Genomic DNA, 18,194 nt, shown 5'->3' with positions numbered 1-18,194 from the left:
TATCAAGGTTTTTCTTATACAATAAATTGAAATAGGAAATGAACTGGAAAATAAAAGAACCATTTCTTTTGCTGGTCTTACAGAGGGTTTGAGGTAAATAGGACAGGAGCTTCCTGTGCCATAAAGAGGTGAAATATGCAAGCAAGCATCCATGTTTGCTGGTTCTATGACGCGCCCAAGAAATGATCTCAGCACTGTTCACAAAGGTGTGGGAATTAGGGTTGCCTTTTATTTGACCTCAACGTTTTTTATTTGCTATATTGTCATTTAGTCTGTGAAAACGTTCAAGCTAATCTTTCCAGACTCTTATAATCAACTAGAGTGGTATTGATTTTCCTATCATTCCCCTGCCTTTGGAAATCATGAACGGGTACGAATGTGCACACTCTTATAGATGATCTAAAGCTATTCAATATGTCCTTAATTATAAATAGCTCTTTCTAAATTTACTACTGTTATAAACATCATATACTGATATATACATACATATTCTCTCTCTTATCCACCCATGTGCATGTATATTCATAGTTTTATAGTCACATATGCTACAAATTTCACTCCCAGATGTCTAACTGCCATATCTATTTGGTGCTTACCCTCTAAACAATCTGAAGCCATTAATAGACACCTGGCTATAAATGAATTGCACACACAGCTCCCTGAGAAACCCTGAAAGGAAATAAATGTCCCTAAGCTGGCTTCAGCTCATCTATTTTCAAATCTTTCAGCTATGGGTAGGAGATATCACTCAGCATCTACTAAATGCAAAGTTGAAATACAGGACAATGAACATTCATCTGCCCTTCACTATTTTCACTAATAACGAATATCTTGCCATTATTGCTTTCCTTCTATCTGTATGTTTTAATACTTTTGTTGTTAATGGTGGAGGTCAACCATTTGGAAGTAATTTGCAGACATGATGACAATTCACCTCTAAATACTTCATTATGCATTTCTTGAGAATAAGAACATTTTCCTACAAACCCACAATACAAAGAAAACACCATTAAAATTAATTTAACTATATCTATGTTATTCCACAGTGTTGAGACATGACATGAATTTTTTGAAGACTTCAGGACAACTTTCATGCAGATTTTCCTATAGTTTGGCTCTCTTTGACCGTTTTCTCATGACTGACTACATTTATACTAACTTTTTCTTGACGAAAACACCATATAAGGGGGCTTCCCTGGTGGCGCAGTGGTTGGGAGTCTGCCTGCCGATGCCGGGGACGCGGGTTCGTGCCCCGGTCCGGGAAGATTGCACATGCCGTGGAGTGGCTGGGCCCGTGAGCCATGGCTGCTGAGCCTGCACGTCCGGAGCCTGTGCTCCGCAACGGGAGAGGCCACAGCAGGGAGAGGCCCGTGTACCACAAAAAAAAAAACAAAAAAACAACAAAACACCATATAGGGGATGTTGTGTATTTTTGTTTGTTTGTATTGCCTTACATCACATGGCACTTAAGTTTTATTTCCCTATTGGTGAAGATAAATTTGATCACTTGGTTAAGGTGACACTACAAGATCTGTCCACTGTAAAGGTATCCATTCAATTTATAATAAATCTCCCAGAAATTGGCTTTATTTGATGTACCCAAGTCTTAAGTTTCTCAATAAAGAAAAAAATATACATAAAAAATTGTGAGTGGTATTTTTAAACCCAAAGAATATGCAGTATCCTAACATCATTTACCCAGTGATTTTAGCATCTACTGATTATCTTTATCAAAAGATAATTCAATTTACAAAGTTAATTCATTTGCTACAGTTCAGCAACAACTGTATATATATACATATATATATGCCAAATAAAATGATTAAATATGAATTTCTTAATCTTAATCTCTCCATAACATTATCCACTCCAGGATAACCTAAAATACTGAGGCCAACAAACACATTTAGACACATTTAGTTGTTTGTTGGCATATAAACGATAGGTTGGGTAAAGCCTTGGGGACCAGAGCTACATTGTTTATGAACCAGTGCTAATTAGAAATTAAGCATCTGCAAAATACCAGTTATCAATGGGAGAATACTGTTAACATTTTGAAATTGCTCAGAAATTACCTGGATTGTTTTTCTGTCTCTCTCACTTTAATCAAGCCCTGTCCAGATTGTTTATTTAACTGGATAGAAAATGAAAGCAGAAAGGGGCATTTGGAGAGCAGAATTATGATGTCAAAACCCGTCTATAAATCTTTTATTTTCTTTCACTTTTTTTGTTACACCCAGTGTGACCCAGTAATCTATTTGGAATCAGAATTAAAAGAGCATTTGACAGTTGTGAAATGTATGTTTAAGTTGATACTTCTGATTAGTTGTACAACTTATCTTGAACAAATTACCAGATTAACTACATCATATCTTCAATACTGGGGGTTTTCCACGATTTCAAAATTGGGGTCTTCTTCAAATACGAAGTCAGGGAATGTAGGCATGTCTCCCTTACTGTACACTTGCTTGAGCTTAAAAAAGCTCCCTCTCCCCCTCTGGCTGATACTCCAGGCCAATGTCAACAGATCCTCCAGATGCCTATTGCTTGGATTTGTATTCTCTAATCTTGTCCATGAAGATGAAGCTTCTATATAGGATCGATTTCTTTATTAAATGCCATGCTCTAACACCAATGTCACTCTGCAAATGGACTGACAACGCCAAGGGAATGACAGAAGACGCTTGAAGAGGCTCTGAGGAACAATGGTGCTTCTATTACCTGCACTCAGTCCCCAGCTCCCAGAACCACTGCAGCTGCCCTGGATCACCCCACCCGCCTACCTGCCAAGGCAATGCATTATGGGCCACCACTTCGGTTTGTAGATTCTCATGGGACAGGAAGCATCTGGGAAACAATCAACTTGAATTTTTTCACTGAGGCATTTTTAAGAGAGGCATTAGAAATAATACCAGATGCACTCTCTTACCCAAATTTGAAAAAACGAGAAAGACACAGTGGACAAACACTTCTTACACAGGTCTGGTCAGCACTCCTACTAGGGAGGTTTAACAGTCCTAGAGAAGGCAAGTAAAATTATGAAGGAATTTGAGCAATAGGAAATTACACTGAAAAAATGAAAGCGAGACCTATGATTTTGGAAAGTGAAAGACGAAGTGACATTATAAGAGCAACACAAAACATTATGGAGGGTGCCAAAGCCAAGAATACTAAAAACACTTGCGACACAGCAAAGGAGGTAATTTTAGGGTCTGTAAAGTTTCACATAGTTGTAAATAAAAAACTGAGAACACATTTCCATCTAAAGACTTATAGGCTGAAAATAAAAATTTAAGAAGTTTGACATAAATTAACGGGTGACATATTCATACCTGAGGGTAAATACAAGCTAAGAATATTTGAGAAGAACTATGTGAAGGGCAACTACCTTTTTTTCTCATTAAAATAAAAATTTTCATCTATTTGCAGAGATAGGCTCCTGAAAAAGTCACACCAGGGAGCAATACAACAAACCTTACAGTTCTATATTTTAGACCATGTACTTCCTTATTTTTGAGATTTGTATTACTTGTGCTTTCAAAAACACCACAATAAAGAGAAACCACAATTATACTTTTGTGTGTTGATTGCCAAATTATTATTTTTCTAATTTAAAAATAAAACACATTCATTTCTGAGAATAATAATAAAGAGGATTAATGCATTATCTCACAACTATTTGGTTGCTACTAACATTTATTGTATTTTTTTCCATTTTCTTTTTCTAATTATTTACTTTTATATTTGGTTCACACTGTATTTACTATATTTGTAGTTGTATATGCTCATATATTGATTTTTTTTTTTTTTAATTTGTGAGGTTGGAGTCTATTAGAAGAGGAACATCTGTCTATATCACATATTTGGGCTCTTGACAGTAAAATGAAATAATGTAACAAAAACTTTACTAGGCCAATAAAATAGGTCTCCTGGTAAGGTGAGCTTTCAAAATCCTGCCAGAGCTTCTCTGTTCAGCATCATAGGTAAAAGGTCATTTGTGTGCAAATTTTTTTTGACTCATTCTAAACCTGCTGAATGATCTATTTTAATTAATGTAAATCTGTAAGGCGTCACTTTTCTATAGCTTAGCCAGTGTCACCATTCCTAACTGTCCTTGGGTGGCATAGCTCTCAGCAGGCACAAGGCAGTTTTTCTTTGGATTCTGGGGACCTTCTGGGAAGGAAGCTTTAAAACTGACTCTGAGATTTGGTGACTGGGTTGGGGTGGCCATGACTGAAATCTGGGGGCAGGAAAGAACAATAAAGGTCTCGGAGAAGAACTCACTGTGAGGAGAGCAGAGCCATCTGGGTTTTCTAATAGGCTCTGGAATTTCATGGAGAAGACTTGATAACAGGGTGTGTCTGAAGCTGGTACAAACAGAGGGCTCAGCTACCTTATCACAGGATCATGTTTGGGAGATACCAGCTAAGCCTAAGTGTGAACCAGAAGATCTCTTTCTCTCACCCAATTCTGCAGCACGACCAGGGCCTGTGCAGAGATCTGGGCTGCCAAGGGCATTGTAGTGCACACTGCCCCACACACAGCACCAGGATGGGAGCTGTGTAAGCAAGACCACTGTCATTGATTCCAATTTCATTTTCTCCTTCTCTTCCTAGTTTTGAAAACAGGTCTTTAAATTGAATATGACTCCATGAGTCTTTAGACATTTCAGACAGTGGCTTGAGATGGACATCTTGGACTGTCTGTTATAACAGCCAATTATTAAAGGTGGAAAAACAAATGCAAACAATTCAAAAAAACAATGTCATTGATATATCCAGTGATGCAGATTAAAAAATTCTCCTCAGGCGTGAAGGAGAGACAAGAAGGCCGAGGGCCCTAAAGAGTTGCCTTTGTCCAAATTACTATTGTTCCCGATACAGAGGAGACTAACCAGGTAGAACCATCTGACATCGTGAAAGATGTACCCATTCCCTAGCTGATATTTGCAATTTTTTAATTTTGATTTTTTAAACAAAAGTTTAACCATTAAATGCACAGAGGTAAGACTGTCTTTTAATCCTATTTTCTCAGCATTGTTAACTAATTAATATAATTCCATATGAGGAGGAAGTCCTTATATTTTAGTTTTTAAAGGCATAAGCAATTATTGCTACCGCGCTCTCCATTTTTACTACTATGCTCTTCAAGTCTGATTGAATGAGAATACGTATTTGCCAAAATCTGTACCATGTTAATTTTTAATATTCACTTGACTTATTCACACATTATTGGTCACAGCTTGACTAATGATCTGTTTATGTTTTATTTAAGGGTAAGATTATAACCCATCAAATAGCTCACTGTGACCTTTGTTTACTGAATGATTGCCTTGGTAAATGTAACTCTCACTTTTCAGACAATTAAGCAAAGATTTTCAGAAATACAGAATCTCCCCAATCAATAAGGCTTTGAACATTAACTAAATTTTAACTGTGACAAGTACAAGACTAATATGTTCCGAGGTCCACCTCCCAACTAGTCTATGTGAATAATTTTTTTTTTTAAGGAAAAAGAAAAGAAATTCCCTATGCATTTAATCAGGATAGACTAGCCGATTTGGAAGCTGTCACTTGAAACAGATGTGGTGTCACTTTTCTCGAATGGATGAAAATGTACCCCCGAAATAAATGATAAACAGGAACCAGCAGCCGCAAAGTGTAAAGAAGAGGGTGAGGGGGTGGGGTAGCCATAATATAAATAAATAAATAAATAAATAAATAAATAAATAAATAAATAAATAAGAAAGCCAAAGGGGCTTTTACCAAGTGCAATGATAAATCTCTCTGGGCTCTTGTTGTTGGGTTTATTTGGAAGACAGGAGGCATCATCTGGGTGCTCCTTGAACCATGTTATCTTTAGCTGTACTCAGCTGGGCAATTGCATTTTTACTTCAGGGACAGCGAAAAGGATGGAAGAAATCAAAACAAAAGAGGGCAATAAAAAAAGAGACAGTGCTCACAAACTTGAGTTATTGCTAGCATCATAATAATGTCCCTTTCAGCTAACCTTTTCACCAGGCTAGGATCCAGGAACTGAGAGTCTGTGGGAATTTTGCATCCATTGCTTCTTCAACTTGCAAAGATGGAACAGTCAGGATGAGTTACTACCTAGACAGAAAGAAAAATGAAATATTTAAAGCTGCAGAAAATGGTAAAACTAATAAATTATATTATATCCCTGTCAGCTATTTTCTTACTATAAACTCTGGGATTGAAGGAGATGTGTTTAAAGGATAAGTGAACAAAAGGGACTTGAAAGATTTGAAAATATTTATTGGGAATGTGGTAGCATCACATATGGGGAGAGATCTCTTTTCATTTGTGAAAGCATCCGAAAGATCATGTTCATTTTTTTTCCAAAATAAGGATTAGTTTAGAGAATTAATATCATTTCTCCTGTCTTTGTTGAAACTGTAACTCAGTACCAAAAGTAGACAAGTCAGGGACCAGCAGAATGGGAAGGACATTAAAGTGGGATCTTAGCACTAATGCTGTCAATGAGAATGCTATTTTCCCAGTAACCATTACATAACGTCCAAACTTCCATCTTCCGATCTACCATCAAGTCAGGAAGCACTTCAAGTCATGATCACAACCAGGACTCTTGTGAGTTCTTGGTTATTATTCTGGACTGTGAGTAGGAAGAGACAGGGCAGACTCTCCAAGGTCCTTCCAACTTCGGGATGACACTTGGCTCCCAACCACGGCCTTACTTTTAGGTTTTGTAACGGCAGACCCCTTGGTACTTCCATGTGCCAAAATCTCTTCCAGTTACTGTGGCTGCATAACAAACTATCCCCAAATTTAATGTCATAAAGTAACCATTTCTTATGCTCATGGATTGTGTGGTTCAGGAGTTCAGACAAGATACAGCAGAGATAACTTCCTCTGCTCCATTATGTGTGCCTCAGTGGAAGACCCAACGCTGGAATTAGAATCATCGGAAGGCTTGCAAATTCCCTGGTGGGGTCCAGTGGTTAGGCCTTGGGCACTTTCACTGTGGTGGCCTAGTTTTAATCCCTGGTCAGAGAACTAAGATCCCGCAAAACGCAGAGCACGGGCAAAAAAAAAAAAAAAAAAAAAATCATCATCAAATAATCTGAAATAATCATCAAATAAAAAAATCATCATCAAATAATCTCATTCACTCAGTGTCTGGCTGTTAATGTTGACAGTGGGCCAGGAGCCTGGGTTCCTCTCCCTGTGGGCCTCTCCATTTGACCTCTCTAAGTGAACTAGTCTGGGCTTCCTATCAGGATAGTGGCTGGATTTCAAGGGCAAACATTCCAAGAGAAACAGAGAGAGCCAAGAGGAAGTCATATTGCCCTTTCTAATCTAGCTGTGCAAGTCATGTATTGTATTCGTACCATGCTCTATTTAATGGAAAAGTCAGAAGGTGAAGGGGAGGGGGAAAGGAGGCTTCACCTCTTCATAGGGAGTAGCAAAGTTCTGGAAGAGCATGAGAGAACAGAAGTATTGCTGTGACATTTGGGGGAAATTCAATCTGCCCCAATGAGGAAACTAAAGTGCAAAATAGTTGAGATGTACTCAACGGATGCATATCCGGCAGGTGGTGGGGCGGAGAACCAATTTCTCTTTCTTAGACTGCAAAACCTTTCTTCTTTCGAATATACAGCAGTGAGGAAATATAAAGCCCAGCTGAATGGGAGCTGTTCTCAATGCGGAAGTGACATCTTTAGGGAAATAAATGTTTATCAAGAGACAAAAATGAAAACACACTGAGCTACTTCACAAAATTGACATCATACCTGCCTGGCCTGAAGGAATTAAATATTATTTGAATGTGTTCTTGTAAATTTTAGCCATGAAGCTTTTAACTTTAAAACTCTTGAGTTTTAAATTGGTAGATATTATAGCTAAGGAATCTGAAGATGTAAACTGTATTATTGACTTTAATATGTAAATATGAAAGGAATACTCAAGGTATATATAATAACAAATCAGGACCTGAACAAAATAATGTGATATATGAGATATTTGCCAGTATCAAAGGAATGCCATGGGACAGAACAAACATTTCTGCTGTTACTCTAACAAGCTAAAATATAAAGCATGCTGAATTAAATCTGACCTTTAAAAAACTGTTAGTGATTATAACTTAATATTACTGATGAAAGACATAAAATGTTTTAATCAAGTTATTCTACATAAATGTTATACTATGAGGGCAATCACTTTATTGAAAATACTATAGCTAAAGAAAGAATCAGTATTAAGAAAAAAAAAATATATATATATATATTACCAGGGAATAAGAGATACATTTAATACAATGACACCTTAGCCTGACTTTTACCCAAGCAGAGCAGTAGTCAAATTCTTGTATGCAGTTAGTTGATTTGGGAGTGTGTTGCAAGGAAGCAAGGATGCAGAGAGTGAAGTAAAAGAGCTAGCAGGAAAAAACACACGGGTGAGTTTCTGCATTAGTCACCCAATCCCAACAGAAGCTTCTGAGAACACTAACAGACCAGATCTCTCATCTCTATGCCTGGAGAATGAAATTCCATCCCTCTGTAGACAATGATGCAAACGGCAATCACTCCTGGGTTGCACATGCTGAGAGCAGAGCAAGTCCCAACAGTGTCCCGCCCTCTTTATATCAGAGGAGCCACAGGGCAGGGAGTGAGAGGGATGCAGCAGAGGACGGAGGCAATGTGTACGGTCCAAATATCCCCGTGCAAGACTAGAGTATTTAAAGTGTAACTGATATAAAATGAAATGCACAGACCTTAAGTTTTCAGTTCAAGGAGTGTTGACTGTTTTATATACAAGTGAAATCATCATTCTAAACAAGAAATGATTGTCACCATCACCCTAGAAAATTTCCTAAAGTCTCTTTCTCATCAATTCTCTCACTTTATTTCTATCACATAATATTGAGAGATTAACTTAAATTTGTTAGTCTGCTTTATAACAATATAAATGTAATAAAAATATATATTCCAATGTATGACTTTTTTCACTCAACATGTTTTTGAAGTTCATCCCTGTTTTTATGTGCATAAGTTGTACATTTGTTTTTATGGTTGGGTAATATATTTTTTTGTTGGAATATGCCACAATTTGTTTTTCCGTATTTTTTTTGAATTTTATTTTATTTTTTATACAGCAGGTTCTTATTAGTTATCTATTTTACACATATTACTGTACGCATGTCAATCCCAATCTCCCAATTCGTCCCACCACCACCCCCTTACCACTTTCCCCCCTTTGTGTCCATACACTTGCTCTCTACATCGGTGTCTCTATTTCTGCCCTACAAACTGGTCCATCTGTACCATTTTTCTAGGTTCCACATATATGCGTTAATATACGATATTTGTTTTTCTCTTTCTGACTTACTTCACTCTATATGACACTCTCTAGATCCATCCACATCTCTACAAATGACCCAATTTCGTTCCTTTTTATGGCTGAGTAATATTCCATTGTATATATGTACCACTTCTTCTTTATCCATTCATCTGTCGATGGGTATTTAGGTTGCTTCCATGTCCTGGCTATTGTAACTAGTGCTGCAATGAATATTGGGGTGCATGTGTCATTTTGAATTATGGCTTTCTCTGGGTACATGCCCAGTAGTGGGATTGCTGGGTCATAAGGTAATTCTATTTTTAGTTTTTTAAGGAACCTCCATACTGTTCTCCATAGTGGCTGTATCAATTTACATTCCCACCAACAGTGCAAAAGGGTTCCCTTTTCTCAACACCCTCTCCAGCATTAGTTGTTTGTAGATTTTCTGATAATGCCCATTCTAACTGGTATGAGGTGATACACATTGTAGTTTTGATTTGCATTTCTCTAATAATCAGTGATGCTGAGCAGCTTTTCATGTGCTTCTTGGCCATCTGTATGTGTTCTTTGGAGAAAAGTCTATTGAGGTCTTCTGCCCATTTTTTTGATTGTTTGTTTTTTTAATATTGAGCTGCATGAGCTCTTTATATATTTTGGAGATTAATCCTTTGTCCATTGATTCATTTGCAAATATTTTCTCTCATTCTGAGGGTTGTCTTTTCGCTTTGTTTGTAGTTTCATTTGCTTTGCAAAAGCTTTTAAGTTCCATTAGGTCCCATTTGTTTATTTTTGTTTTTGTTTCCATTACTCTAGGAGGTGGATCAAAAAAAAATCTTGCTGTGATTTATGCCAAAGAGTGTTCTTCCTATGTTTTCCTCTAAGAGTTTTATAGTGTCTGGTCTTACATTTAGGCCCTTCATCCATTTGGAGTTTATTTTTGTGTATGGTGTTAGGGAGTATTGTAATTTCATTCTTTGACATGTAGCTATCCAGTTTTCCCAGCACCACTTATTGAAGAGGCTGTCTTTTCTCCATTGTATATCCTTGCCTCCTTTGTCATAGATTAGTTGACCATGGGTGCATGGGTTTATCTCTGGGCTTTCTATCCTATTCCACTGATTTATATTTCTGTTTTTGTGCCAGTACTATACTGTCTTGATTACTGTAGCATTGTAGTATAGTCTGAAGTCAGGGAGTATGATTCCTCCAGATCCGTTTTTCTTTCTCAGGATTGCTTCGGCTATTCGGGGTCTTTTGGATCTCCATACAAATTTTAAGATTTTTTGTTCTAGTTCTGTAAAATATGCCACTGGTAATTTGATAGGGATTGTAATGAATCTGTAGATTGCTTTGGGTAGTACAGTCATTTTCACAATATTAATTCTCCCAATCAAAGAACATGGTATATCTCTCCATCTGTTTGTGTCATCTTTGATTTCTTTCATCAGTGTCTTATAGTTTTCTGCATACAGGTCTTTTGTCTCCCGAGGTAGGTTTATTCCTCAGTATTTTATTCTTTTTCTTGCAGTGGTGAATGGGATCGTTCCTTAATTTCTCTTTCTGATCTTTCATTCTTAGTGTATAGGAATGCAAGAGATTTTCTGTGCATTAATTTTGTGTCCTGCAACTTTACCAAATTTATTGATTAGCTCTAGTAGTTTTCTGGTAGCATCCTTAGGATTCTCTATGTATAGTATCATGTCACCTGAAAACAGTGACAGTTTTACTTCTTCTTTTCCAATTTGTATTCCTTTTATTTCTTGTTCTTCTCTGATTGCCGTGGCTAGGACTTCCAAAACTATGTTGAATAATAGTGACAAGACTTGACATCCTTGTCTTGTTCCTGATCTTAGAGGAAATGCTTTCAGTTTTTCACCATTGAGAGTGATGTTTCTTGTGGGTTTCTCATATATACCCTTTATTACGTTGACGTAGGTTCCCTCTATGCCCATTTTCTGGTGAGTTTTTATCATAAATGGGTGTTAAATTTTGTCAAAAGCTTTTTCTGCATCTATTGAGTTGATCATATTGTTTTTATTCTTCAATTGGTTAATATGGTGTATCGTATTGATTGATTTGTGCATATTGAAGAATCCTTGCATCCCTGGGATAAATCCCGCTTGATCATGGTGTATGATCCTGTTAATGTGTTGTTGGATTCTGTTTGCTAGTATTTTGTTGAGGATTTTTGCATCTATATTCATCAGTGATATTGGTCTGTAATTTTCTTTTTCTGTAGTATCTTTGTCTGGTTTTGGTATCAGGGAGATGGTGGCCTCATAGAATGAGTTTGGGAGTGTTCCTTCCTCTGCAAATTTTTGGAAGAGCTTGAGAACGATGGGTTTTAGCCCTTCTCTAAATGTTTGATAGAATTGACCTATGAGGCCATCTGGTCCTGGACTTTTGTTTTTTGGAAGATTTTTAATCAGAGTTTCAATTTCATTACTTGTGATTGGTCTGTTCATGTTTTCTATTTCTTCCTGGTTCAGTCCTGGAAGGTTATACCTTTCTAAGAATTTGTCCACTTCTTCCAGGTTGTCCATTTTATTGGCGTAGAGTTGCTTGTAGTAGTCTCTTATGATGCTTTGTATTTCTGTGGTGTCTTTTGTAACTTCTCCTTTTTCATTTCTAATTGTATTGATTTGAGTCCTCTCCCTCTTTTTCTTGATGAGTCTGGCGAAAGGTTTATCAATTTTGTTTATCTTCTCAAAGAACCACCTTTAGTTTTATTGATTTTAGTATTGTTTTCGTTGTTTCTATTTCATTTATTTCTGCTCTGATCTTTATGATTTATTTCCTTCTACTAACTTTGGGTTTTGTTTTTTCTTCTTTCTCTTGTTCCTTTAGGTGTAAGGTTAGATTGTTTATTTGAGATTTTTCTTGTTTCTTGAGGTAGAATTGTATTGCTATAAACTTCCCTCTTAGAACTACTTTTGCTGCATGCCATAGGTTTTGGATTGTTGTGTTTTCTTTGTAATTTGTCTCTCGGTATTTTCTGATTTCCTCTTTGATTTCTTTAGTGATGTCTTTGTTATTTAGTTATGTATTTTTGAGCTTCCATGTGTTTGGGTTTTTTACATTTTTTTCTCTGTAATTGATTTCTAATCTCTTAGTGTTGTGGTCAGAAAAGATGCTTGATATGATTTCAATTTTCTTAAATTTACCAAGGCTTGATTTGTGACCCAAGATGTGATCTATTCTGGAGAATGTTCCATGTGCACTTGAGAAGAAAGTGTAATCTGCTGTTTTTGGATGGAATGTCCTACAAATATCAATTAAATCTATTTGGTCTATTGTGTCATTTAAAGCTTGTGTTTCCTTATTAATTTTCTGTCTGGATGATCTGTCCACTGGCATAAGTGAGGTGTTAAAATCCCCCACTATTATTGTGTTACTGTCAGTTTCCTCTTTTATAGCTGTTAGCAGTTAGTTGCCTTATGTATTGAGATGCTCCTATGTTGGGTGCATACATATTTATAATTGTTATATCTTCTTCTTGGATTGATCCCTTGATCATTATGTAGTATTCTTCCTTGTCTCTTGTAACATTCTTTATTTTAAAGTCTATTTTATCTGATATGAGTATTGCTACTCCAGCTTTCTTTTTTTTTTTTCACATATATAATTTTTAATAGAACATTATGGCTTTTGGGAGGTCTGAGGTCTTCTGCCAGCGTTCAGTAGGTGTTCTGTAGGAGTTGTTCCACGTGTAGATGTATTTCTGGTGTATCTGTGGGGAGGAAGGTGATCTCCGCGTCTTACTCTTCCGCCATCTTCAAGGTCCCCCTAAAAATTCCCAGCTTTCTTTTGATTTCCATTTGCATGGAATATCTTTTTCCATCCCCTCACTTTCAGTCTGTATATGTCCTTAGGTCTCAAGTGGGTCTCTTGTAGACAGCATATATATAGGTCTTGTGTTTGTATCCATTCAGCAAGCCTGTGTCTTTTGGTTGACGCATTTAATCCATTCACAGTTAAGGTAATTACCAATATGTATGTTCCTATTAACATTTACTTAATTGTTATGTGTTTGTTTTTGTAGGTCCTTTTCTTCTCTTGTGTTTCCCACTTAGAAAAGTTCCTTTAGCATTTATTGTAGAGCTGGTTTGGTGGTGCTGAATTTTCTTAGCTTTTGCTTGTCTGTAAAGCTTTTGATTTCTCCATCGAATCTGATTGAGATCCTTGCTGGTTAGTGTAATCTTGGTTGTAGTTTCTTGCCTTTCATCCGTTTAAATATATTGTGCCACTCCCTTCTGGCTTGTAGAGTTTCTGCTGAGAAATCAGCTGTTAACCTTATGGGAGTTCCCTTGTATGTTGTCATTTTTCCCTTGTTGCTGTCAATAATTTTTCTTTGTCATTAATTTTTGTCAATTTGATTACTATGTGTCTTGGCACGTTTCTCCTTGGGTTTATCCTGCCTGGGACTCTCTGCACTTCCTGGACTTGGGTGCCTATTTCCTTTCCCATGTTAGGGAAGTTTTCGACTATAATCTCTTCAAATATTTTCTTGGGTCCTTTCTCTCCCTGTTCTCCTTCTGGGACCCCTATAATGCGAATGTTGTTGCGTTTAATGTTGTTCCAGAGGTTTCTTAGGCTGTCTTCATTACTTTTCATTCTTTTGTCTTTATTCTGTTCCACAGCAGTGAATTTCACCATTCTGTCTTCCAGGTCACTCATCCATTCTTCTGCCTCAGTTATTCTGCTATTGATTCCTTCTAGTATATTTTCCATTTCAGTTATTGTATTATTCACCTCTGTTTGTTTGTTCTTTAATTCTTCTAGGTGTTTGTTCTTTAATTCTTCTAGGTCTTTGTTAAATATTTCTTGCATCTTCTCGATCTTTGCCTCCATTCTTTTTCCAAGGTCCTGGATCATCTTCACTATCATTATTCTGAATTATTTTTCTGGAAGGGTGCCTATCTCCACTTCATTTAGTTTTTTTTCTGGGGTTTTATCTTGTTCCTTCATCTGGTACAAAGTCCTCTGCCTTTTCATTTTGTCTATCTTTCTGTGAATGTGGTTTTCCTTCCATAGGCTGCAGAATTGTAGTTCTTCTTCCACAATTTGTTTATTTATTTTCCCTCATTGATGGCACTGCATTTTCCACTTTTTAGGAATCAATGAATAAGGTTGCTATGCAAATCCTTGTACAAGCCTTTATGTGGACATTTGAGGAGTTCTACATGTGATGATGCCATTTTATAGTCCTATTAGTTGTTCCAAAATTCTTGCCAATTATCTTACTGTGGGCTGCTATGGAAAATACCATAGACTGAGTAGATTAAACAACAAACATTTACTTCTCACAGTTCTGGAGGCTAGGAAGTCCAAAATCAAGGGGCCAGCATTTAGTGTCTGGTGAGAGCTCTCTTCCTGGTTTGCAGACTGATGCCTTCTTGCTGTATCTTGACATGTATCTTCCCTCTCTGTTCTTATAAGGGAACTAATCTTGTTCGTGAGGGCTCCACCCTCATGACCTAGTTACCTCCCAAAGGGCTCCACCACCAAATATCATCACATTAGGAATCAGGGCTTCTACATACACATTTTGGTGGAACACAAATATTTAATCCATGGCATCAATGTTGTATATAATCTGTTTTGTTTCATTTTGTAACAATACTCATTCTAGTGGGCTTAGAATGGTATCTCCTTCTGGGTTTAGTTTGCATTTCCCTAAAGAATAACAAAGTCAAGCACCTTTGTAGGTGTTAATTGGCTATTCCTTTATCTTTTGTGTCATATCTGTTCAATTCTTTGCCCATTTTTAATTGAATTGCATATTAGTTTTCTATTGCTGCTATAACAAATTATCAATACCATAAAACTTAGTGACTTAAAACAATGCAAATTATTACCTTTCTAACCTCTGTAGGTTAGAAATCTGACACAGGTCTCATTGGGCTAAAATCAAAATATTGCAGAGTTTTGTTCCCTTCTGGAGGCTCTAGGGGAGAATCCCTTTCTTTGCTGTTCCAGATTCTAGAGGCTGCTCACATTCCCTATCTTATGGTCCTTCCTCCATCTTCAAAGCCAGGAATGTTGTGTCTGTCCCTCTGACCATTCTTTGAAGTCACATCTCCCTTTCTCTCTGAACTCAGTATTGAAAAGATTTTCTGATTTTAAGAACCCTTGTGATTAGATTGAGCCCACCCAGATAATCCAGAATAATCTCCTGCTCTCAAAATCCTTAATTTTTATTACACATTCATTTTGCCATGCAAAGTAACATACAGGTTCCAGAAATTAGGAAGTGGGTATGTTTTGGGGGACTCATTATTCTGCCTACCACAAGTCACTTGTTTTCTCATTATTGATCTGTAGGAGTGTTCTATATTTTCTGGATACACACACACACACACACACATGCAAACACACACACACTGTTTTTCCTCATCTGTAGTCTCTTTTGGTGAGCAGAGAATTTTGATTTTGATGAAGTCCAACTGATAGATTTTCCTTTCATGTCCTTTTCATTTTTGTACTTTTCACATCTTTAAAAAAATTTACTTACTGCAATATTGTGAGGATATTCTCCTATGTTTCCTTCTAGGAGCTTTATTATGCCAGCTTTTATGGTTAGGTTTATGACTCTCCTTGAATTAGTGTATGAAGTGATAACACACTTCACAGTTCTTGTCTTTCATAAAAATATCTAGTTGTCCCAGTACTGTTTGTTAAAAGATATCCCACTAAATTGAATTGGTGTTATGGCCATAATTTAGTTCTGTAGGTCTCTTTGTGGTCTGTAGGTCTGTTACATTGATCTCTTTGTCTATGCTGATTCCATTGTCCCACTCGCACATGATTGCAGCACTGCAATAAGTTTTGAAATCAGGTATGAAAAGCCCTCAATTTTGTCCTTCCTTTAACAATAGTTGTAGTTATTCTAGGTTGTTTACATTTTGATGTAGATTTTAGAATCAGCTTGTCAATTTCTACCAAAACCACTGAAATTTTGATTGGGATTGCAATGTTTCTGTAAAGAAATGTGAGGAGAAGGGATATATTGAAAATATTGAGTCTACAGATCCTTGGATATAGTATTTCTCTCCATTACTTAAGCCTAAGAGCAAACATCCACTCTTTTTACCAAATTTGGGAAAGCACTTCCGATATTTCACTATTATAAAGTTAGCTGTAGGTTCTTCATAAATGTCCTTGCTATTAAGGAAGTTTGCCTAATTCTGTAATTTGCTGAGAGGTTTTATTATAAATGGGTGTTGGATTTTATCAAGGGCTTCTTAAATCATCAGTTGAGATAATCATAGGGTTTTTCTCTTCTGTTCATATGGTGAATTACATCAATTTATTTTTATAATGTTAAACAAACCATACATTTCTGATGTAAACCCCCCTGGGAATGATACATTATGCTTTTTTTCTGTATTGGGGGATTTGATTTGCTGTTATTTCTTATAGAATTTGCATCTGTATCATGAGACTTTCTGATCTGAAAGCCTGAAATACTTTTCTTTGCCTGAATTGTCATTATCAGGTTTTGTTTCAGTTACACAAACCTCATAAAAATGAGCTGGGAAGTTTTTCTGTCTCCTCCTAAAATTGGTATTGTTTCTCACTTCTTAAAGTAGAAACTGAGATAGTTGTTTTTACATTTTTCCTCTTTGTTAGTAAATATACTTCTAGCTATAAATTTCCTTCAAAGCACTGTTTTATTATCATTCTACAATTTTTGATATGTTGTATTCTCATATTCATTCCGTTTGAAATCGTTTTGAATATCTCTTGTGATTTTTGTTCTTGACCATAAATTATTTAGAAGTAATTTTGCTTAAATTCCAAATATTTGGGAATCATCTGCATCAGTGTTTATACGATGTAAATATATTGTGAGCCACAGATATAAATTTGTATTTTCAAATATTCATATAAAAAAGTTCAAACAAAACAAAATTAAATCTAGTAATATGTTTTAAGTCAGTATCTCTAGCATAAATCATTTCAACAGGTAATCAATGTAAAATTATTTAAAAGATACTTTACACTTTTTTTGTACTAGGTCTGTGATATTTAATGTGCATTTTACCCTTACAACACATCTCAATTTAGCTTAACCACATTTTAAGTGCTCAAGAGGCACATGTGGTCACACGTTACCATATTAGACAGCATAACCCTAGCAAGGTGGAATTCTGCTTTTTCCGCGCGCCTAGAGCCCGTGCTCCGCAACAAGAGAAGCCACCACAATGAGAAGCCGGCGCACAGCAATGAAGAGTAGCCCCCACTTGCCGCAACTAGAGAAAGCCCGCATGCAGCAATGAAGACCCAACACTCCACCTAGGAGTCCCCATCTTAGGTCTCTGTCTCTGCTAACATACTTGATTTAGAAATATTAAAAGAGAAACTAAGGTCTGCACAGATCCAATTTCCTATTACAATATCTGTACAATACACAATTTAGTAAGTTCAGACCTGAGTTCCATTTGTGAGTGTAGAAATTGAGTAGTAACTTCAAGCGGTCATTTAACTTTTCTGTTCTCAGTTACTTTAGCTGTTAAAAGATAAGCCACCTTCTTATGTTTCAAGGCATCGTTGGACAGATTAAATAGAATAGCAGATGTGAAAGCAACGTCTAAATGTATAAATATATCTTATATTCGCACAACATGTATTATTAATATTTTCTCAAGTTCTTAGAAGATGAGTGTTTGATAACAAAAACATCACTCTCCCATGCAAATGCTCACTCCTTTGGATAAAGTCTGTATCAGTATATGGGTAGTAAAGTGAGAAAGCACTGACATAACATGTATACCTCACTTCAGGGATAAAGGACATTTTCATGTTTTGCTTTCTTTATGCAACTGAGCTCAATATTCAGTATGCATTTCTCTTTGATGTTGTTGTCTTTATATA

The 18,194-nt window shown here is 36.4% G+C and overlaps 1 long non-coding RNA gene across 1 annotated transcript in view; it reads right to left on the bottom strand.

Moving 5' to 3' along the window:
- Positions 1-18,194, bottom strand: part of LOC309967720 — a 159,255-nt gene that overhangs the window by 85,333 nt on the left and 55,728 nt on the right. Inside the window, exon 2 of the long non-coding RNA XR_014326528.1 lies at positions 6,010-6,110. This is a non-coding gene — a long non-coding RNA (uncharacterized lncRNA). The remainder of the gene's footprint in view (positions 1-6,009; positions 6,111-18,194) is intronic.

This window comes from Leucopleurus acutus (genome assembly GCF_964270905.1).
Source record: "Leucopleurus acutus genome assembly, chromosome: 10".
NCBI lineage: Eukaryota > Metazoa > Chordata > Mammalia > Artiodactyla > Delphinidae > Leucopleurus > Leucopleurus acutus.
Note: the sequence above shows the minus strand (reverse complement) of the source record. Positions and strands in the feature narration are given on the sequence as shown.